An 8265-nucleotide genomic window follows, 5' to 3' on the forward strand; every position below is an offset into this window, starting at 1 on the left:
GCAAACTGTCTTTTCAAACACGAAACAAGAGCAAAAAAGTGGTGGCGGTGCGTGGATCCTCTAACGTGGGGAGCGTGGATCCTGCTATTTATTTTCACCTGACTATTGTAGCATGTGGAAGCAGTGCTGGCTTTGTCGTGCCACCCGCCTTCATCCTGCCGGGAAAGACGGTTAAATGGGATATAATGAAGAACTGTGATATACCAGGGGCTTCAATTACTACGTCTAGCTCAGGTTTCATCAATACGTCTTTGTTTGAGAAGTGGCTGCAATTGTTCGCGGAATCGGTACCAAGTTCCGTGAAGCGGCCGCTGCTGCTTGGACTGGACGGATGCAGCTCTCACTACTCCGCGGGGGTGGTAAAAAAGGCCTCGGATTTGGACATCCTGCTCGTTTTGCTGCCGCCAAATGCAACCCACATTGTCTTTGCCACACTCAAGGTAAAGTTATGCAACTTGTTTTACGGAATGCTGGAGGAGGACGACGATGGACGCTACACGACTGACAAGACGACAGCGATACGCTTGGCGAGCATGGCGTGGACGAGCAGCAAAATTGACCGGAACATCAAGGCTGGATTCAAAGCATGCGGAACTTTTTCGCTTTCTTTGGTAAACATGAGCAATAGACTAGGTGTCGACAACAAGAATGGAGTTCCAAGCCACGTGCACCTTGCAACATGTCTGCACGTAAAGTCGACGGTCAAACATGAGGTTCTCAGGCTCCCCCTACGGCCGAAGAGATCGACGAAGCGCAATCGAGTCGAGCTGGGTGGCCAATGGCTGACGCAGGCGAAGTTAGAAGAGGCTGCGGCAAGTGCAACAAAAGCGCCCAAATCAAAACCTGGCAAGCCGATATCAGAGCCAGCTATGTCTGCCAACATTGTTTGTTCGGTTGTGGTTTAGATCAAAAGAGTGTTAGTTGGATGCTTTGACTGAGCTTTGAATAGAAAGCATTACTTACCATTTAGTGCGGAGAATTAACGTGATCAAGCGGACTCGAAATCGCGACAACCCTGCTCCCCGAAGGGCCCTCAATAAGCTAGCCGTCTTAACGACTGAGCTGTCAGCACTAATTAATAAATGCGATAATTACTTTGACAAATTGATGCACCTTCACTATTCAATGTACTTTCAATTTGTATATCATCTATCTCAGATATATAGATGCAGTAGCCCGATCCCTATTACCATGCGATTTTCGTGGTCGCCTCTCTGTAGACCACCGTGGTACTTTATGGTACTTGGCATCGTGATGGGTCAAACGTTTACCTTACAGAGACGGCCGCACAGAGCTTTGGGAATACTTTGACAAGAATTGGAATGATTGCTGTGAAATGTGGGTAATGGCGTATCGTGTGGACTTGCCTCACTTTGGAAATCACACAAACAACCGAGTTGAAAGTTTTTTCGGCAAACTCAAGCGGCAATAAAAAGGTCAACTCACGATTCGAGCCAGACTCAAGCTTCTTCTAAACATCCAGCACCGCAAGGAAGAAGAGTACAAATCGAAGGTCGAGATGCCTGGTACTTTGCGGGACGCCTCTTATCCAGAGCAGATGAACGTGGTGTTGGGGATGACAACGCGATGGGTAGCCGCAGCAATTAAAACACAGTACGACGTACCGACAGACCCAGCCGTAGCAGACAGCTACTCGTTCAAGGACAACGGCTCCACCATCAATGTCCAGTACGAAGACCACGAGTACCCTCTTGAGAAGGATAACTTGACGTGCGATTGCGAGTTCTCCCAGACGATGAAGCTTCCATGTCGCCATGCTATGGTGTACAGGAATGCGAGTGGTAATCCGCTGATCTTCCCATTCTCCAGCATTGCATCCAGGTGTTTCCAGGTTTTGTTCAGGTTTTGACCAGGTTTTGACTAATGTTTGCCATGATGTGTTGTTGTTGGAATTTGTGTAGGTGGTTTAGACAGAGCAGGCTTGTACCAGGGAACCTGGTCGAGGTAAGAAAGCCTTTCATGGCTAAGATATACAAGACCAGCGTATCTACAAACGCTTCAAATCTCACTGAAGCGGAGAAGTATCGACGTACCCAGCAGGCGTTTGGACGAATTAGTGGTGGACTTGTCCAATTTCCGGATAGTGATTTCAACACAGCGATGGCTCAGCTAGAACAGTGGTGGTACAATTTGCTTTTCAAGTACGGGTGGTGAATACGCCGGACGGCGACGGTAGTGACGATGGATCTGGAGGAAACGCGGAGACTCCTGACGGAACCACCGGTGGTTCCCATGCCGAGGCGCAAGCAACCCAAGGTACTCACTCCAATACGAAACCTACACAGCATTGTGGTGTAGGGATTTCCAGATTCGACCATACGCCGACCTACTTTAGGTCAAGAATCGGCTCGGTCTGATAACCCAGAGCTTAGGAGCCAAGGATCACGGTAAGTACTCGGCGATCTGTCCGGATATGCTATCCGGACAGCCGCTGAGCTCAACGGTCGCCGGAACTCAGCTGAAGGGTCGGTAGAGATCCAAAACGACTACATTTCATTAGATATTTGTATGAGAAGCATAGGATTAAATAGGGGGAGCCGAAAGGGCTCCCAGAAGATAACAGAGCAGAATTTTCCTAGTCCAAGACACGTGTACACTTTTCCGGTAAGTCCCTGCATAGGGCTGGATTATGCCTGCCGTCAATACTCGAGAGGCATAGCTTGTAGGGTATTGACTGGTAGCGCCAAGAGATTAGGTCGGTCCGGGTAGGACAAGGCTCGCTACGCGCGAAAGAAAGTCCCGCATACTCAGCGGGCCGGTATGTCGGATAGCCCGGGTGCCGTAACACCTCTAGCTGAGCTGCCTCTGCGCTCGGTGACCTGTAAAAGCGCTCGCGCGCCGTCGTCCATCCTTTGGTGGAGGGCACAGGGTTGTGAACGAGCTCAGCCGAACCAAACTCGGCGGAGCCTCGGAAGTGATCTGACTTGGTTAGTCGGAACCGGGTGGAAGCGAGCCACTCGTCTGTCCCGGAAGGGCCGGACCGCGAGGGGACCACCCTCTGCGCAGGCCATACAAACCGCCGATATAACTCGGCGATTCGTTGTGGTTTGTGTAAGGAATCCACATCTGACGATATTTGTGTGTTCTACTACACCACAACTGAGAACTGAGAACAGACGGGAAACGGCAAGAGAAAACGAACGCAGAATCAAAAGTTTTACAAGCCGCCGTATCGACCTCAATACTACAAAGATCACAACACAACAGCGCATAGCTTAAAGTGGGCAGAATATCAAGCACTGAGCTACGACGAGAAAGCAACCTACTTTTCCGGTCAGACTTCTCAAAACAATCCGTTACCTTCCCACAAAAACATCGGTATGCTGCGAATCCGCCAGATTCGCGAAGTGCGAGTGTCCACTTTTGATCCCAGATTTAGCCCTTCTTCTTTTCGTCTCGGGCTCCGATGTAGTGACGGACAAGTTTTGGCTCAAGGAGCACGACCTTGGTAATTTTGTGCAAGACCAGGGAAGGTTTGTAAGAAACTATCTTAATTCTCTAACGCAGCCTGAGAGGCAATCGACACAGTGGCGGCTTGGCAAATTTGTGGAGTACGTTATTGAAGAAATGGAGGTCGTACAAGCAGAGAGAGATAGTAGACCCGTAATGCCATCACAACTCGCATCCGTCAACCCAAGGAATTTTAGTAATGACATTTTAAAACCTCTACCTGGGAATTGAACGACCGTCGCACAGGCTTGACGTCGCTGGCATTAAAAGGTATATTCCAGGCAGAATATTTCGGTCAACTCAACAAACTACACAACGCTAAGTAACATAGATAGCTGCATTGCGGCAAAGTGCCGGTATTAAGAATCGGAGGGTGCCGGTATTAAGTTAATATTGCACAATACGGCACGTGACGGTCCTTAGGTCCTAAGGGGATGTTTCATTCGGGGGTAGGTCAACTGGGGCAACTTACTCAGCCAATCAGGATCGCTTCTTTGTGTCCCAGTTGCCCTTAGATTGGAACTCGGGGCAACTGGGGCAACTAAAGTAAATGTATCCCTGTCTAATTCGATTAGAGCTGCTTTATCGGTTTTGCAGAATTCTAGCGCCCACTACCAGTGATTTATTCGAGGACAGTGCGTATTCAACGAGCGTGGAGGGAATGCCCGATGAGCTACGAACTCTCCTAGGGAGACAGTCTTACTTGCGAATACAACAATCTCTAGAGAGTCGCATGGTGCGATATCGGACGTGTCGTCCTGCCTTAGCGTTAGACCTAATTAACATGAGGCGACGATGAAGGAGGCTGAAGCGCCCGTTGCTAAGAGATGCTTAAACTGGACTGCAGAGGAGGTACGAGATAAATGCGTGGTTTGGAGACATTGCATCAACACATTGGTAGCAACAGGTATCGTAAAGACTGTCAAGTTACTCGAATTCAGGTTTAAGAACAAGGAAATCTTTTCCAAGTTTGCTTCGCAGCGTGGTATGCTCCTCACCAAACCGTTGATACCTGCTATTACACTGATCTACCGTTGTGTGGTCATGCTTCACAGAAAAGAAGGATGAAAGACGACAATTGGGCTTGAAACACGAACGGCGCATTCGAAATTGACCTGGCTCCTGGAACCAAATACTGCGTAACAAGGCAATGACCTTTGCCGAGAGAGCAGTGTGACGTCATTGACGCATTCTTCCGTGCGAAACACGAGGCAGGGATGGTGCGTGAGAGTAAGCCTCCGCACTCGACACCCACGTTCTGTGTCAGAAAGCCGAACAGCAAGTGGCGCATTGTTCATGCTTTTAACAAGCTAAATACGGCCAGTATTCCGGCGCAAACGTCGATTCCTCGCAAGGATGTTCTGCAGAACAACATGGTAGGCTGCAGCGGGGCTGCCGTAGCTTTAGCGTCAGAGGAAGACGTTCGACTCAAAGAGTCACTAATACTAAGTTCCTTATCCAAAGGACACTTACAGCCCAAGACCAGGGCTCAAAGTTAACACCTTAACTTTTATGCTTCAAAACCAGAAGTGTTTTATTTACTATTATTGCGGCCGAGCCGCCTAGGGGTAAATGTATCTGTTTAACTATCTAGCATAGTTAAACCTAATCAAATGCATAGCGTGTGGCTTTCGGCCAACGTACTGAGAGACCTTGTTAACTCTCCAGCTTATGTACTGAGAGTTTGTTAACTCTCCGGGTACGTCGTACCCCTGTGGGTTCCACACCATGTAGCCCCGTTACACTCTCCCCACTAAGATGAGAACATTCCGCTCTCGAAACTTTCCTCAGCGAGGTCACGTCTTGTTAAGACGGCGGAGGTTACTTCACCTTACACCAGCGTTGTACAGCTCCGTGAGCTCACAAACGCCTACGCATCGTTGATGTTCAGCTTCTCGTCGTCGGCCCACGGCCCAATGCTCCAAGCGCAGCGCGCATCTTGCTCTCAAGCGGTCTCAGACCTACGCTCGCGCTCCGCGCCTACTCCAAGAGTTGCAAACCGGTTAGAGCTATGCTCTTGACTCATCCGAGTCGTCGACAACAGCTCAGCGGTTGAACAATCGCTTCACAGGCGATAGGTGGGTGGTTCAATCCCACCAGGGCGTCGCCCTCTCGTCCCATGAACGATTGCTCACGCTTGGACAAGCTTAAGGGCAACACCCTTTTAGCTCAGTGGTCGAGCGTTGGCTTTGGAAGCCACAGGTCAGTGGCACCAAGGCATATCCCTCTCGCTCCATGAACTGTTGTCCTTGAATGAACAAGCTTAAGGGCAACACCCTTTCAGCTCGGTGGTCGAGCGTTGGCTTTGGAAGCCACAGGTCGGTGGTTCAGGGCGCAGCCCTCTCATACCATGAGTTGTCCGTTCTCGGACTGACGTATGGGCATCGTCCTTACAGCTCAATGGTAGAGCTCCGGTCTGGCAAGCCAAAGGCCAGTGGTTCGATCTCTGTCTGGGACACCACTTTCGCTGTTACAGCGCATCCACATTTGGATCATGCTCATTGAGCAAGTCGTTTCAAAACAACTATGCGTCTATCGAGACTCTTGTGCCGGAACCTTGTTCAGCACAACACGAAGTACCTACTTCCTTCAGGACCCTAACACCACGAGGTCTCTCCACCTCCTGCTCCCGCTGCGAGCACCTCTCATAAGTACGAGCTGGCTGCTGCAGCCACTGGTCAGAGCCTGAGCTCAACTACTGACCTGATCGCTCCCCACTCTAGTGGGAGGCGACCAGCGGCTGGCGACGCTGTCGCACGCCATGGTGGCGCTTCGGCACATGATGTGCCCGGATGTAAGCGTCAACGACGTCAGGGAAATCTTGCCGGAGGATAACCTCAAACTCTCATGAGTTCTGTGATTGGGGGTAACCCCTCCACTTCACCAAGTACTGGGTACGACCCTGGCGTCTACGTCACGCCACAAGGCGCTCCACGTGAAAGTGGAGCTCACCCTGCTCATCGAGCAGAGCAGGAGGAGGCCTTGCCTCAGCTGGGCTCTCGCGGGGGGAGTCAGCACTTGCCGGAACGGCGTCTGCGTCCATACGACGCCGGCGTCTACGACGTGAATGTTCACATTCACAGCCCATCGGTCCATCTCGAAGAGATTATCCACCTTGTGGATAGGTTAGCGTCACCACTGTTGACTCACAGCCAGATCTCGGACCTTGAGCGTCCAGTCGCTCTGCTGAACGTTCAGCTTGCGTTGCTCCTGCATCTTGAGCACTTTGCTCCGCGACCTGTGGCTCTGCCACATGCTGTTGATCAGCCATCTGTGGGTCCACCACTTGCTGTCGCTCAGCCTCCCGTGGAAGAGCTCTTCCACCTGCTGCCCTGCAGCTGTCCGTGGTTGTAGCCACCGTTGGTGCCAACACCTCCGCGCTCACCTGAGCAGGGTCTTGATATGGCTTAAGCAAGCCGACATAGAAGACTGGATGCGAGCGCATCTTCTTCGGAAGGTTGAGCGTATACGCTAGGCCCTTTCTGGCCACGACCTTGAACGGTCACATAAACCGAGGTCTCAACTGCGTCTTGAAGACTGCAGACACTGCATGAGTAGGTAGGTTTTTAGCGTTTAATAAAACTTAGTCACCGACCTCAAACCTTTCAACATTGCGTCTGCCCTTGGCATCTGCATGCTCCTTCTGCGTGTCTTGGCTTTCAGCCATAGCGTCGCGTACTTGAAACATTACGCTTAGTCTCAAAGAGACAAAGGCAACGACTTGCTTGCGAACCGCACAGGGCTGACGTCAGCTAGCCGCTCGGCTATCCCTCCCCCATCAAGCCCTGAGCCACTGCGAGGCGGCGTCAGTGGGACGCGAGGGTTAACCAAGCCGTTCACATAGAACGGAGTGTAGCCTGGCGAGGCGTGCACAGCATTAGTTAATGCGAGCTCAACGAGTGGGAGCATCTGGCTCCAGCGTTTTGGCGCCTCAGCGTATACGCTTCGGAGGGTATCCTCCACAACGCGATTCACGCGTTCGGTTTGACCGTCGGTCTGCGGATGGTCCGCTGTGGACATGTCCAAACGAGTGCCGCGCACTCTGAAGAGGGACGTCCAGAACTTCGCGGTGAAGGGCGGGTCTCGATCCGAGACAATTGCCTCAGGCAAGCCATGTTGGCGAAAGACTCGGTCTAAAAACAGCAAAGCTGTACCCTCACCATTAATTGTGTCTGGCACCGCCACTAAATGAGCCATCTTGCTCAATCGATCTACAAAGACCACAATACCCGTTTTTCCCACCTTATCCTTGGGAAGGCCAAACACAAAGTCCATACTTATCGACTGCCATCATCCCTCGGGGACAGACAAACTCGCCAATGGCGCTGCCGTGCTCGGCGCGGACTTTGTCCGTTGACACGTCTCACACGTGCGTACATAGGTGCCGACCCACTTATACATCTTGGGCCACCAGTACATCGAGCTCGCCGAGCCATAGGTCTTCTCCCGACCTAAGTGCCCGCCCACGGGCGTATCATGAACCTCATAGAGGATTCGATACTTTAGATCCTCATCAAGAGGAACGACTGCACGAGGGTTATCCTCAGAGTCGGTGATGTAGTACAGCAGGCCGCCATCGAGCGAGTATCGATGCAGCCTCGCGCGTAAGCGCCCAGACAATTCCTTGTCAGAATCTTTAAACGCTTCGCCCCCAAGAGCCCGTAGCAGCGCTACGCAGATGTCGTCTTGTGCATACGCTCCGCGTATCAAGTCAGGCACTGACGACGTCACTGTCGTGACATGAGCTAACTCGTAGTCGGGCCTGCGCGAGAGCGTATCGGCCACTGCATTAAG

The 8265-nt window shown here is 51.5% G+C and overlaps 2 pseudogenes across 2 annotated transcripts; both read left to right on the top strand.

The window, feature by feature from the left end:
• Positions 1-5507: 5507 nt before the first annotated feature.
• Positions 5508-5578, top strand: PITG_28914 (annotated as a pseudogene). Its single transcript has one exon. The product of its transcript is annotated as a tRNA-OTHER (tRNA).
• Positions 5579-5857: 279 nt separating this feature from the next.
• Positions 5858-5929, top strand: PITG_28915 (annotated as a pseudogene). Its single transcript has one exon. The product of its transcript is annotated as a tRNA-OTHER (tRNA).
• The last annotated feature ends 2336 nt before the right edge of the window (positions 5930-8265 follow it).

The sequence above is a fragment of the Phytophthora infestans genome, genomic scaffold (genome assembly GCF_000142945.1).
Source record: "Phytophthora infestans T30-4 supercont1.48 genomic scaffold, whole genome shotgun sequence".
Classification (NCBI taxonomy): domain Eukaryota; phylum Oomycota; class Peronosporomycetes; order Peronosporales; family Peronosporaceae; genus Phytophthora; species Phytophthora infestans.